Source organism: Tribolium madens, unplaced genomic scaffold (assembly GCF_015345945.1).
Source record: "Tribolium madens isolate multiple individuals breed KSU strain unplaced genomic scaffold, Tmad_KSU_1.1 Scaffold_3;HRSCAF=73;Tcas5.2_LG2, whole genome shotgun sequence".
In the NCBI taxonomy this organism is placed as follows: domain Eukaryota; kingdom Metazoa; phylum Arthropoda; class Insecta; order Coleoptera; family Tenebrionidae; genus Tribolium; species Tribolium madens.
In genome coordinates this window covers 7,702,537-7,718,460 of record NW_025401006.1, presented here as the reverse complement: position 1 = coordinate 7,718,460, position 15,924 = coordinate 7,702,537, and the positions used below count along the sequence as shown (strand labels likewise).

General features: G+C 30.6%; 1 long non-coding RNA gene across 1 annotated transcript; it reads right to left on the bottom strand.

The window, feature by feature from the left end:
* Positions 1-4,653: 4,653 nt before the first annotated feature.
* LOC123007562 lies at positions 4,654-15,376 on the bottom strand. Its single transcript, XR_006412875.1, has 5 exons — positions 15,286-15,376; positions 10,091-10,431; positions 7,563-7,909; positions 7,256-7,316; positions 4,654-5,015 (listed from the first exon to the last, which is right to left on the bottom strand). It is a non-coding gene; the product is annotated as an uncharacterized LOC123007562 (long non-coding RNA).
* Positions 15,377-15,924: the final 548 nt, after the last annotated feature.

The window sequence follows — 15,924 nt, the reverse complement described above, 5'->3', positions numbered from 1 at the left end:
AAACATTTCATCGTCGCTTCGTCATTTTTGAAATCACAAGTCATCGTTACTAAGCTCGTTTCGTATTGCATTTCCTTGTTTTGATATTTACTAAACAGCGATTTAATTCAATTAGGCGATTACTGGTGAAATTATAATTAATTGAATTTGTTTTCTAGTGAAAAAAAATCGGCCGACTGACCTTATTAAAATGAAAATATCGATAATACAATTAACCTACAGATATAAAGTTTAATTTTGGAGTAGCGAAATGATTGACGCGTCTAAGTGGTGTTTAAATTAAGTTTGAATCAGACGTTTATAAAGTTGGCTCAAATTTCTCCCCATCTGTAATATATCTTTCGGCGATTTGGGCTTTATTTGATTAGACAATATTTCCCTCTTCAAATTTTCAGATTTTAACTTCGATTGAAATGTTTTTTTACGGAAAAACGTGATGTAAGTAATGCAGATTTATTTAAAATTAAAAACCAACAGACTAGCACACAATTTTGTAATTAACAAACATTTAACAAATAAAAAACAAATAAAAAAAGAATTTTTGCTTTTAACAAAAATTATTTAAAAATTCACATTAAAAAAAACATGAATTCAGTTCAAATAGAAAACTGTTCAAAAGTGTCAAAAAATGCTTCTAAGCTCAGATGGTTTTATAGATATGTTTTTGTTGCTATTGTTATTTATATTTTGTCAATATTTATGTAAAATCTAGGTGAATAAAAATTATGGAAATTGTAAAAAGATTATGTTCTATCCAGTTACTCGTAAAAAAAGCGTGAATCTTTCTATTTTTAACTAAATTGTGTAGGTATATTTATAAAAGAACAAAAAAAAACATACTCAGTAAGTCTATTAAAACTATATATTTTAACTGTATACATTTTAAAAAATAATAACAAAAATCAGCATACTTTTTATGTAAGTATATGTTAATTTTTCTAGATTACAATAATTATATTCTAGATTAAACAATTATTAATATAAGTAATAGAAAAGTTGGAGGTAAATATTTGTTGTTATTGTTCGGATTATCGAGTGCAAGTTCAGACCATGACTCGTTACACTTCTTGTTGTTCGGAATAAATTTTGGTCGCATTAATTAAGTTGTACAGTAATATTTTAAATAATTATCTGTAAATTTATAAGAATTATCTAAAAATGCAAGTGTATTATAGTATTGTACCGTGCAATCAAAAAAAAAATAATCAGAGTAGGCGGTGATTAAAGTCCTTCAGATGGATGATTTGTGTCAGCGGACAAGTTTGCGTTTTATTCATTTTAAGAAAAATAATGTTCACTTTAGAGCAGAAAATTTTTATTGTTGCAAGTTATTACAAAAATGCTGTACAACACGAAAACGTGAATGGTTATTTTCACTTTCAGTTTTTGTGGAAAATTTCCAGACAATTTCGAATAAAAAATTTTCTGCTCTAAAGTGAACATTATTTAACTCAAAATAAATAAAAAGTAAACTTGTCAAAGTTTCCGCTGACATTTGATGTCAAAAATCAGGATTGCCATCTGAAGGACTTTAATCACCGCCTTCTCTAATTTTTTTTTTTGATCGCACGGTGTATATTAAGTTATAAAGTAAACATTAAACGGAAACTTAATTAACTGAGCCAAAAACTTTGATAAGAGCATAAAATGAATACCAATGGATTGACAACACGAATACATTTTTGCTACAATGTTGGTGATAGCAACAGAACAAAATACATATATGGAAGGTTCAGAGTTTAAATAAAACTTTATTCAACATTATTGAACCAACAAAAATATTTAGAAATTAATTGTTAATTAATTGCAACTGTATTGGAGCTAACCAATTTTAAAATTAGCTTTTGTAAGGTCAGTTTCATAATTGAATTAAAAGGACTCAGAGTTAGACTTCAGAGTTAAAGTGAACCCCAAGTCCATAAGTGCTGCATATTATTTGAAAAGGAAAATAATATAATTTAAATAAAACTTTATTCAACATTATTGAACCAACAAAAATATTTAGAAATTAATTGTTAATTAATTGCAACTGTATTGGAGCTAACCAATTTTAAAATTAGCTTTTGTAAGGTCAGTTTCATAATTGAATTAAAAGGACTTTAAAGCTATTGTTGGTTTAGAATGTAAAATGTAATAATTGTTACGGACTTGTTGACAAAAAATTTACATTCTGAACCAACACTAATTTTAAAGTTTCTTTAATTTTATTATAAAACTGGCTTTTTGAAGTACCCGTCATAAACTTGGTTCCATATTTCGTAATAAAATTCTAATACAATTTATTTGGTGACACATTGATTATTTTGAAAACACAGTTCTTATTTCAAACATAATTATTATAATTATAATTATTCGTTAGGTTACAAACGGTTTGACGCATTTATTTCAATTATCAAATTTCCATTTTTTAAGATAAGTGAAATATTGTTTTCTTCCTAGATCTTGTTAATATTTTTAGTTACTTTAATTATTATGTAGCAAAAGCTGGTTCTTTTATTTTTTTAAGTAAAAAATTAACTATTGAAATGTTGTGATGGTGGGGTATTGATTTGGTTATCGAATTTAATTAAGCTAAAACAAATCCGTCGTCGTTAGTGCTGCGTCATCAAATAGAAGAATCCTTTATTCGAGAGTTCATCGCCGGATCAGCTCCTCGTATCCGAGATGTTGCAATTTTCTGAAAGCTCCCCGGAGTTCTTTGAGTCGAGGGGGCCGCGGACTGTTCCGACACGTCACTCACTCTGAAACTTACCCATGATTAATGATCGCTTAGCAGCGCACAGCTTCAAACAACAAAGTTTTCCCAGAGAAAAAAATATTGTATATAAGAAACGAACGTTCGGAAAGAGTCTTTCTATATCTACCCTTCAAGATTACGTTCTGCCCTCGAGCACAGTTCTGCTCTGACAGTCCTTCATTCCCTCCACTTTCTTTATTTTAAATGTCCTCACAGAAAAAATCGATCGCAAATGGGAGATTTTTAAATGACGGTGGGATAATGGAGTGGCCGAGGATACAGTGACATTATAGTAAAATGACTGGGCGTGATGACGGCTTGCTTGTCACAAGAAGGATAAATTCATCATTCTGTACCAGTGGACTAAAATCGATGACGTCACGACTCACTCACCACTCGTGCAACGACTGTTTTATTTAGAACTAGGGCGGTGAAATATTAATCGAAATGTCAAAATGGAGATTCCAAAAATTTAGGGGTGCAAAAGGAATTTCTGACTTAGGAGGGGCCCAACAGACGCTTACACTAGAAGACCTAATGATCTAAACGAATGATTTCAAAACTTTCAAAAACAAATACACGCCAAAAATAAATATATTCAGATTTTCTGCAATAAAATGCACTAAATGGTTTTCAAATATATTGAAAAAAGTTTTTAAAATAGAAAAAGTATAACATTTTATTATTATATGAAGCGGTGTCTTTAAATTGATTTAAACACTAAATAAAAAGCTACAGTAATATTTCGTGCTTGTAATGTATGTGTTTTTTTTTGATTAAACATATTGAGGTAGGACAGCTAGTATATCGAAATCAAAATTAAAAAGTACCACCAAGTAATTGTCGACATCTATCGTCAAGAAGTATCAACGTTATTCATAAAATGCGATTCAAAATTCAAATTTTCTATTTAATTCCCATGACATCTGAAATGGTTGTTACTTTTGTTGGTATGTTTCAGTTTCAAATCCGTTATTTTTCTCATTCTTTTGTAAATAATTTCTATTAATCCTCGTCGGTTCGTCGTGGCCTCACCTCGACAAAAGCTTGTAAAGATGCAGTTGGGCCCAAGCAGAGGCTGAGATTTTCATGTCACTTTTGAATCTTAGGCCGCGTATCATTAATCTTGTGTCCTGGTAGAATACTTACCGCTGCCTGCTTATCTCGAAACCCTTACTACGGTAGAATCGGTCCTCGGTAACTCTTTAATGCACTTAATTAATAAAGAAGGTGAAGAGATACGGGCGATTTTCCAATGAGGAAAGAAAAAATCATTATCCAGGTGAAACTAATTTGAATAACTTACAACAATGGCCGTGTCAATCACAGTAGGACCACTCGAACTGATTATAAAGGATAGAAAAATTAACACCAAACGAGTTATGATTAATGGTCTCAGCCTTAATCTGGCTACAAATTACAACTGTTGCACTGGTTATGCTATTATCTAATCGCGGGTTCGTGCTTTAGGACAAATGAGAAAAGACACACGACGATAGAAGTAATTGTGCCAGAAATTAGGTTTTAGCGATTTGAAGTGGTGGCTTCTTTGTTCTGATTTTTTATGAGACCTATAATTACTTATTAGTGATTTGTTTCAATAATTTTAAAATATGTTTTTTATTTGTAGTTTTATTTATCATTCAAAGCATGGTTTGTTTTTCGAAAACAATTGATAACAATTGAGAGCTTTGGAAGCTTTCTGGTATCCTGAGTATGCAACCAACAATACACTAAAAGCTCCCACATCACATCAAAATGGAGGAAAAGCAATTGTTAAAATAATTGATTTCACAATTATGTTACAATATTGTTTGCTACTTCTTTGTTATTTAGTTGATTAATCACGTCTCAGTCTTTTTTATTTTAATAATTTAGTGAATGTTAAAGTAAATAAAACAAGTTTTCTCTTGAACTTTATTTTTAATTTCTGATTATACAAAACATTTAACTATTTTTTTTATATTATAAATATTTTCTGTCTGCGACATTTGATACTGACTAAGTAATATGTGTTTAATTGTCGGCTTTTTATTAACTATTACCCAGCTTTGACATTTTTATGATGATTTATATCTAAGAACTGGCATTCGTCTATTAAATAATAAGTCTAAATTAACACTTAGTTTTATTTTAGTCACGTTGCAATGTATGCACCACACAAACCTCTCTAGAACCGAATTTGTCGCCTGATTTCAAACAAATTCGGATCTACAGGGTAGATGTAGAGCATTAACGTGAAGCGACGTTTTTTTTTTTAATAATCTTCAGCAAAAACCTGTAACAAAAAACATAATTAGTGTTATTCTAAACAACGAATACTTTATTTTAAAAAGTACTTGTGATTAGAAATCTTTACACTTTTTGCACTATTTGATTAAATTAGAAAATCTTTTGGATTAAGAATCAAAAAGTAATACTTAAATGATAATTAGTTATAAAACGAAATAAAAAAAATATTTATTTCGTAATTAAAAGTACAATCTTAATGTTAATAAAAATCAAATAAAATTAAAACTTAAATTCTATTATAATACATTTTCTAACTGGTTGGCGAAGAAATTATATTTTACTTCAAAAGTGCTGATTTAAATTTGAATTTTTAAAATATAATTAAGCAAATTCTTGTTTTTTTATATTTTTCAATAAAAATGCTCATCACATAATAAAGAACGAAACTCGTAAAACTATTTCAAAATAAACAATTTTGTTTAAAACATATTGTCCTCTGATAATTAGGTATTAATTACTTATTAATTATTATTTTTATTCCTCACTTCTTTACAATTAATTTTAAACTACAAATCAAGAAATGAGTGTCAATTTTTCACATAAGTAGGAGGTATACGAGGATGTCCAAAAAAATGTTGAAAGCTTTCGAGAAGTGATTCCCTAGGTCAAAATAAGAAAAAGAGTTCCAATGAACCTATGTCCGGAAATGCTTCCTAAGGGAGCTAGAGCAATAACTCGACCTTATATGAAAAAACTCACTGTGTGAGTTGCTTTTTAGAATAAGAGTCTGTGCACGGTTTAAGAAAACCTCGTTTTTGTCGAAAACGGTGTGATGTACAAAAATAACACAAGAGATAATTTTTTACACTTTACACTTTTGTAAATTTATGTCCATCGGTTACTGGGATAAATGAAAACACCTTTTGTCTGTCTTCTTCAAGGGGAACTAGCTCCCTTATAGGAAGCATTTTCAAACGTAGTCTATGGGATCTTTTTTTTTTCATTTTGATCTAGAAAACCATTTCCCGAAATCTTTCAACGTTTTTTCAGACATCCTGTATTTATAACTAGTATTTTATTTGCTAATATAATATGTAAGTAATTTCTTAAAGATATTTCTACAATTTCCTTATTTTTTTCGTTTTTTAGTCATAAAACTATTATAATAAATTATATAAATTATTTACATTTAACATTTTATGTTTGTTGTGGTTAAATATAACATAGTAAGTTTTTTTTATTTTCAACTAGTTGGTTTAATTGTTAAAGATCTTAAAATTAGCTTTCCAAGATTGATACAGATTTAAATGTCATAAACAATTAGATCAGTAACATTGAACAAAAACACGATTAGCCCGTCACACCAAACTTTTATTTAAATCACAACGCGTTTCAACCACAAAGTGGTCATCCTCAGGTGAGAATAAAACTAAAATAAAATAAAACTTTTATTCTCTATAAAAGTTTGCTGTGACGGGCTAATCGTGTTTTTGTTCATCGTTTCCATACCAAGAAGATCCAAGAAGAAGTAGATCAGTAACAAATTTAGCTAAATTAATTTTCTAATTACTAATTTAAATAAATTAACGAATAATATGTTAGTCTGCACAACATTTTTTTTTAATTTAAAAGTACTTATTTTAAATCAAACATAGAAGAAAATATGTGTTTCTTATATTTCTTATTTTCTAATACTCATCGGTTTAGTATCTTTTTTTAATAAAAATCTTATTTTTTATGTTGTGAAAAAGACTAGACATATGTATATCTCCATCTTCTGAAATATACAGTGTGATTCAGGTAAGATAATGAGCCCGGCGTTTTGGCGATAGGTATACAACCCAAAAAACGAATTTCATTTACTCTGACAGTGCTTTGACCAGCATTTTATGATTTATAAAAAAAACTGTTTGCCTACCTTTGATGTTTCATTCTTTCCTACATTTTGTATTGAGTTTACACCGAAAAGACTTTTCTAATTTCGCTATCATTCCGCGAGAAGTGAATGGTACTAATAATGGTTCTCTGCGTTGTCAAAGTGACATAAGATGATAACTTGGATTCAACTTGCAAATCTTAATTTAAATTGGATCAAAGACGTAAATGAAATTTGTTTTTTGGGTTGCATCGCCAGATCGCCAGGCTCATTATCTTATCTGAATCGCCCTGTATGTAAGAAATAAGCCTTTTTTATTTTGTGAAGACGTCATTTTAATTATTATAGTTTCAAAAAACTTTATTTAAAAAGAGAAACAAACAATCATTTTGTAACTTTTAAATACTCACATCCTCGTTTAATTTTGTGACTGTTAAACAATTCACCGACCATCCGTCTTATGTCACTTTCCTGTAAATAATAAAATACATATTAATCTTCATTAAGTAAACTCGATTTGATTAAATACAAGAACACCAATTACAATTAAGATTTAGACCAACCCACATAATTACAATTTTTCCTTCGTACACGCTACTAATTAAACCTAAATAAGCAATTTCTCGATCAAAATATGTAGTTTTGTAACCAGAACCGTCAATCATTAGAACTAAATTCTCATTTAACTAAATTAATAGGTAATTAACAGGTACTCACACAATCGTAGCCTAATTATATCGCTCTTTGTAATAAATTAACACTTAAGATCTTCGTGTGTGACTGTGAAATCAATTCCTTAATCCATTAATCATCCAACACACATATATTTCTTAATTACAATGAAATTAGTTGCGGACTGTTTGATCTCTTTAGAGAAAATTTTCTGCTTCATTTTTTGTATTCTACCGATTAGACAACACATATTATTCATCTCTGGAGAACGGAAAAAACGTGGAAAAAACTCGATGACATCAGTTGACAATGTTGACATGCGGACTGTGTAATCCAAACGGCGACGGAATGCATGATGGTACTTTCTTTTTGCTCCAGCCAAAGTCAAGAACCTGAAAAAGACAATTATAAGATTATTGTATAACTTTTTTTAAATTAGTGTTTTGACTTGAGGTAACAATTTCCGTTTCATATTCAAGCGACTTTTCACATCTGTTAGCGCTGAATAACGTGATTAGAATATATAAGGGACATTTGTCAACGTATAAAGACATCAATCCTGTACTTTCATGCTAATGCAGACTCACTACAAGTAGAATTACCATAAAGTGAATCGAAAATCATTTCAAGGGTGGTATAACAGTTTCAGCCAACTTTAAGATATTGGTGTCACGCTTTGTCGAGGGTAAAAATTTGTTAGGATTTTGTAAATGAGGTCGAGGTTATCGCGATTGAAGATCGGAGGCAAATGAAGGTTTTAGGAAATTAAATCCGGTCGAGAAGAGCAGACTTTATAGAGGTCTGAAAGGAAAATGGAGCGAAAAATAGAAAAATCTACAAAAACAATTTATTTCTTAAACATATTTACCTATAAATTGTTTGTTAGATGAATTAAGTGACAGAGCAGTCTAAACGTAAATACTGTTCAAAATATTCTTGACCAAACAGAACTTGCACAAATTTTTGATTAATTTACCTTACCAGAAAATTTATTATACAGTTTGTTCCAGATTTATAAAATAATGTAAAAGAGAATCTGTTATACTTTTTACTTATTTAAAAGTAAAACATTAACATCACTCTAATGCTGTTGTTCTTAATTTTTAGTTAAATTTCAATTGTCCGTATAAATGCTATGAATAAACTGTATAAACGTTGAATATACTTTTCAGTTGTAAGAAATTTAACATAGGTACATATATTATATGAAACTGAAAAAAGAAGTAAATTGTAATTTACAATATACTTATAATACGTTGAAGAAAATCAGTTAAAATTAAAGCAGTCGGGATCTAGCTTTAAAAAGTTTTTTTTTTCTTTACTGTTATTATTACAAAAGCTTATACAAAGTAGCTACTTTCTGTAACTTGCTAGAAAACAGTACACTTTTTGTAATAAAAGAAAACTTTGAACGAAACTTGGCGATTGCCAAGCAGTGGCGGCTCGTGACAAAAGTAGGTAAATCTAGAAAATATGTGTGTTACAAACTTGCCGATTAGAAAACGTTTATTTCTATTTTTAAAAGATTTACATTAAGCCAATTAAATAACTGATATAAATATTTGGTTGTAAAAAATATTTTGCCATGTAGTGAAGACACTATTTCCATTAGTATGAAACATACCTATAAGTAGGTATATTTCTATAAAAAATTGCTACGATTTGTTAAATTCTTATTTAAAAAAAAAAAAACGTAATCTCTGTGGTAAGTACAAGATAAAATTTGTTAACTCTTTTCTAAGCTAATATTTCTAAAATATTCTAAAAGGATAAAATAATTATAATTATAGTTTTTAACTCTTTTCTTTAACTCGAATCGCCTCCAAGTAATCAAAGCAATTCACTATACTTCAATGTAAAGCAAAAATATTGGTACTAAAATACTGATGCATGCCACATCGACTTGGAACTGAAAAAAAATGTACCTATTTGATTTTTTAGTCAACTGTTACACAAAGGCTGATCAAAGCAAATTGAAACAAACTACGACCATTGGTGAAAACTTCAGAATAAAGTGCTGTGAAAAATTATCACATCTAGGTACTTCAGAAAGAATAAAATTTATTATTTTTAGGAAAACAATTCACAAGTATCGGAAAAAAATTACTCAAAGTTGTCTGTAAAATTATAATAAAACTTTAGATATACAAATAAAAGCTCAAGAAAAACAGAAAGACAACTGCCATAAATAATAAATTCAAAGAGATGAAGCACGCACGATAAAACATGAATAGAATCATGAAACATAAAGCAGAAAAGCGCAAAAGTGTAATTGAAAAAATAATGAGATTTCATGCTCAAGTGCAAAAATTACGTGACTTTGACCGTTAAAATTAAATTTAGGTGACAAAATGAATCGCAGAATTTGATATTGAAGTTATAGATTTTGACTAACCCTCATCGTCAGCTCTCTCGAGCCTATATCATCTTCGTAATCATTGAATCAAGCACGCAATTAATTTGCGTTTGATATATCACAGGTGTCAAAGTCACGCAACGTTTCATCTTCAACTCTCGCAGAATCAGAATCAGCAAGCGTCGTCATTTTCTGTGTATAGAAATTCGAGTCATACCTTATGGTAGGTTGGGCCTGCAGTCAGGTGGTTGTGGTAATTATCACCTCCGATTACCGGTGATGAGAGTTTCACTTTTTCAGCTCGCGCATCTTGTTGACAGAGGACGATGACGACGGCTGTGTGACAGCTTCGGCTTGTGACACCGTCGGGATGCCTGATGGGTGGGGATTCAGCAAGCCCCTGATGCTCAATCGATCGCCTCTCACGCCCAGTTTTCCCGCGCACTAGTGGATGTTGCGCGATCCGCGTTTAAGAAACGCTATGTCTCTAGTCCTTGGAGTTCGGTAATCTGAAGGGTCCTTGGAGGATCGCGACGCTTCCCCTTTTCCAGCCGCCAGCTGAAATTTTACATCCTGAAAGCAATATTCGCGAGAGGGGAGAATACAAACAATTGCGTTTTATGAGGAAATTTTGAGAGCGTGAGATGAAGGGAGGTTTCAAGGGGTACAATTGAATTTGTACGTTTTGAAGAAAATCAAACGAAATTTTTTGATAAGGGCTTGGACGACACATTTGCCACGATTTATTGACGCTTTCAAAAACGTATTATGCAGAAAGGTGGGCCAATCGCAAACGAATCACTGCAAATCTTCAAAACTACAGACATTAAATCTCACTTCTAATTTGCACTTTTGATTTTGTTTATTGAGACACAATAATTCTTGCAATATGTAGGATCTAAAAAAAATTTTCATTTACTTCTACATCCATTTTGTTTTAGATATCAAAAGATCAAAAAACCGGTTTTTTATTTTTAATGTTTTAAACCCAATACATCTTCGTAATCGCTGTATGAAAATGAAAAAAAAAAACTCAATAATTTAAAAAGTGTTTTATTAAAACTATCGGCCGTACAAAAGACCAGCAAAGAACTTAAAGTCTTAAAAAGTCTAGTAAACTTTTAGTCAAAAAAAATATCAGGATTAAGAATTTTTAACCTTATTTTTACTACTGTAAGTCAATGCCACTGACTGTAACTGTCAGACATATCATTGCATATTTTTGACAAGAAAAAAGTCAATAATTTGAAACTGTCATCAACGTTGACTTGATGATAAAAATGGTGAACAAAGTATTTTGTCCCCAATAGTATGTTTTTATCGATAAATTAGACTTTTTAGATATAATATACATAATAAATATTTTCTTAAAGCGTCAAAGCTAGCCATAAAAGTTTAGTTGTAAACAAACCATCAAATTGAAAGTCATTAATCTGACATTTGACATCTCGCTGAGCTTATTTATTAAAAATTGTGGTCCGTTCACAACAAACTCGTAGTCACCGCCAATTAAGACGCCAAATTGAAAAAAAACACCCGTTACTAAAAAATATTTAAAATTACTAAAACAGGTCAATATCTCGGATGTTGCTTACTGTTAGTGGAGGTCTGTATAGTGCAACAGATTTGCTTTTGGTTATTTAAAAAAACATTAGATGATTAATATTTTAAGGGTTATTCACAATTGTTCTCAGGTAAACATATGTACATTAATTTTTAATCATTAGTAACATCAACTTAAACTTAAACATTTTGACATTTCAAAATGTAAAATTCAATACTTTGAAACAAACAAAAAATCGACATAAAATATAGGTAAGAATTGCTTGCTTATAGTACCAATATGTTGCTACACTTAAAAAAAATAGTAAGACATTTTTGATAAAAATAGTTTAACCATTTTTTTTTTAATTTATCAATAAAAATTAAAGAAAAAAACTCAGTAGGTATATTTTTAAGAGTTGACCTGCAAACTGTGTATTTTTCGAATTCAAATATATACTCATGAAAGTACAGACACTGCATTTATTTCGAAAATTTTGAGCTGTTGTAGGTGTTTAGTTTTTAGTCAATGACTTAAAAAGTAGTTTTCTAGAATGCTATTAGTTAATTATAAGTAAAGTACCACCTAATCATTTTTTTATATCTTAGACACTAAGCCCGTAGCAGCCTCTTCTTGTTCATAAATCCTTGAACAAACTAATATCACAAACTAATTTGTATGTAGGTATGTGTAATTATTATTAAATTAAATTATTAAATTATCATTAAATTAAAAAAATATTTTTTTTCCAATTTTGTTGTGAAAATCATCCATTGTGATATGTCATTTTGTCAAATGTGCTTAATTTTATCACTAGTTATAATGCAAAATGGCCGTTTTTTACACACGACGACGTGTTGTTCACGTCTGGTGAAAAACACGCTCATTTTGCAACTTGTTGCATAAATAGCTATTTTCTAACAGCATCCTTATAGATAATTAAAAAAACATTTTGAGTTCTGTACATGTAGTACATGTACTTAAAAAAAGCTTTGTAACAATAGAATAAAAATAATGATGATATCCAGAGTCGACTACGTTTTATTTTTTACTTCTTTTCATATAGGTACTCTTACATACTATAATATATACCTAATAATTATTACTTAATTAGGTAATACTAATAACAATAACCAACAATATTCTTGCCTAGAGTTTTGAAAAAAAATAGAGGTATGTAATACAGATTGTAAAATCAGAGAAATCCTAAAAAGCCTCGTTGCGATATCTCCCGTTGTGCGACAAAAAATTGTTCGCATTTTTCAATTTCCGTTCGTTCTCCATAATCCGACCTCTCGCTTGGCGTCTCTTTACAAAATTCCACTCACCACGACTCTTGCATCCGATCCCAAACACACCTCAAACCTTATCATTCCTATCGATTAACAGCAAGTTACCTTACGGTTCACAATTCTGATTCAGCAAAGACGCAATATTTCGAATTCCTTTCAGGTCAAATCTCAAACCAGTTTGGACCGTCTGGTAAACTTCCCGTTCGGATACATAGGAAACCATCCTCCCAGAAAACTTCGCTACCCTACAAGAAACGCGAGCAGGTAGACCGATTTCACTCTTATTTGTTGTTAAAATTTATGGCACACTCAAAGCAACAAGGTCGGCCATAAAAACCGACTTAACGGCATCTGATACTGGAACCAAGCGAAAAAAGACAGTTTTTGAAACGAATTTTAGCCAAATTGCAAAATGTGATTTCTTGACCTATCCAAGACCCATTCGTGGTGCATTGTTACACGGTAATAGAATACAGATAGTGCATGGCATGACACAGCGCAATACCAGACCCGACCTGTCCTAACAGACAGTAAGATTAATGACATTGTGTTCTGAATTGCTGTACTATACCGTCTTCAAAGTGTAAATAGTACCGGAGGAATCGATCGGACAAAGTCATTGTCCTTGGATTTGAAGGAAGTGGGTTATTAGGAATCGCAAGTACCGATTGGATTGAGGCCAAAATGGAAAACTGGAATGCTTGTTTGATGAGATAGACAAGTGGTTTCATCGAGAGATGAGCCAAACTGATAAATAAAAATTAAATCAAGAGTGCATGAAAATAGCTAAAATGCAAAACATTGTAGGGGCTTGTTTTTTGGAAATACCTTCTTTTTGGTCCCATTTTCAATTTGTATTTATATAAACAGAAATTTTATTTTTTGTGTTTCAAAACGTAATATTATAATTCTGTATATTTTTAATTACACAATATTTTTGCAAGTACCTACAAACGATTTTTTTAATCGTTTAAATAGATTAGGTAATATTTTAAATTCTCCATTTTATTATGTAAGTAAGACAGATTGTTGGAGTTAAAGACAGTGTTTTTCAGATCGACAAAAATATTTTTGCTATCAACTTGTGTGTTAATCGGCGATTAGACAATTAACTTACTTCTAATGGACTTCACTACAAGATTAAAAACATTGTCTTTAATATATTCATGTAATATACTATTAAAGTGTTGTTATAATAATGTGTTACTATTTTTTTATTAGGTATAGAAAATTGTGTGTGATGATTTACAAAAGGAATTAAGATAAATTTATTCCTCAAGTTTTAGGTAAAATCTAATGTAAAGTTATATATGTTACTTGAATTACTAATGTCATATTAGTAACATTGAACAATTATCTGTAGACTGTTTATACGTATTTTAAGTTACATACATGATACGTTTACGTTTACATATTTCTCAACCAAAATAAAAAAAACAACAAAAGATTAGTTTTACTGCACATTTGTACTGAAAAATTGCTGAAATCAGTGCTTTTACAAATTTTGCTGCAAAATCCTTTTATTTTACACAAAGTTGAATTTTCTATTTCTTTATCAATGTGTTTTGCTCGTTTCAGAAGACAGAATCGGAAATGAGTGAAATTTTGCGGAAACCGTTACGGCCACCCTTCTACAAGCCAGTTGACCTTTCGGTTTTATTTATTGTTTTATTTATTTTTGCGATAGTGACTAAGAAAACGCCTATAATATTTGTGACCAAGGTTAAACGGGCTGCACCATTTGGCCGACCTTTTGACCTTGCGAAACATACTCACCTTTACTCCCAAAAATATATTTTTTTAATAATGTCAATCGGGTTGTTAACCCAATAAAAAATTTGAACGTCCTGTAACAAGATCCCGGCAAATTGGCAAAACTTTTGTCCAATTCGTGCCAAGGATGTCCTCACGACTCCCACGAAGCCAAAATAAAACTGACCTCACAGTCGTGGTATTTGGCAATACTATTAATTTAGAGTATTTGTCGCCACCCACAATTGTTTTTGTAATTAATTGCTCCTCTGAGACAAAAATAAGCGACAAAGCGTTTTTTGCAGAAAATCTAAATTCAGAATCGTGGAACCGGTTTAAAGTTTTGAGACGAATCAAAATCGCTTCATTATTGTTTTAATTAAGTGAGAAATTATTTAACGGATATGCTAATTTTTCGTATTGATTAAAATGGCAAAATTTTGGGCATGCGCAGAACCGGAAATGCGCGCGTTTTACACACATGAACATTGTTTAGATGGCGCCAATCGATTTATAAACTTTATTTTAACAATAAAAATTTTTTTGGTGCTTTTTTGAAAGTTTTAAGCGTGTTAAAATTTGTTGACCCTGAAACTCCCCTAGTGTTAATTATAATTCAAGAATTAATAATACAACACGCTTCTAACAACATATGTGTTTTATAGAATTAATTACAATTTTTAATTAGGGTGAAACTAAAAAAAATGTATAGATCAATTCTGATCAAAATTCATTGTTTGCTTCCGTGCCATCAAATTCGGTTACAATTTTCCCCTCAAATTTAATTTTAATCGAAATTTAATCAATCACATGACAACATCTTACCAATCAATGAGATTTAAATTAAGATAAATAAATTTTGTGTTTGCTGGATTGAAAAAAACTGAGCACAAACACTTCCACTTTTCACTGCGTTTCAGTACCAACTGTCGCGGTCTCAGTTCCCTGGTAGCTTGCTGCCGGCCCGAAAGCCATTAACATAAATTATTATTGGAGACAGTTAATATTGGGTCGTAAACCTTACTAAGGGGCTGAATACGTATGGTTTTTCTGCAACCCAATTTCCCGAAATAATTATACTCAAATCAAAATTTTCTTTTTTCTATTAAATCTTTCAATGATAAGGGGCCGTACATTTGAAGACGGCCATTATAAAAAAGGCGGTGATAATTTTGATCCCCTTGACAGCTTCTGGACCGGGATCATTTTACTGACAGCTGCACGAGGGTCAGTGACGTCACAGATAGCCTCTATTCTAATCGTCTTTTGTCAGGAGGGAGGGTGACTAGAATAGGTCTGCAGGTAATAAACTGAAATTTTCGATCGCTTGAGCTTTAATTAACAGTTAATTAATTATTTAAACTGCCTTTTGTGACCTTTTAACTGTAAATAATTGTTCTGTTTATATTTACAAGAATTAGATTCTCACATTCTTTCAATAGTAACCTTGACTTTTAACACAAG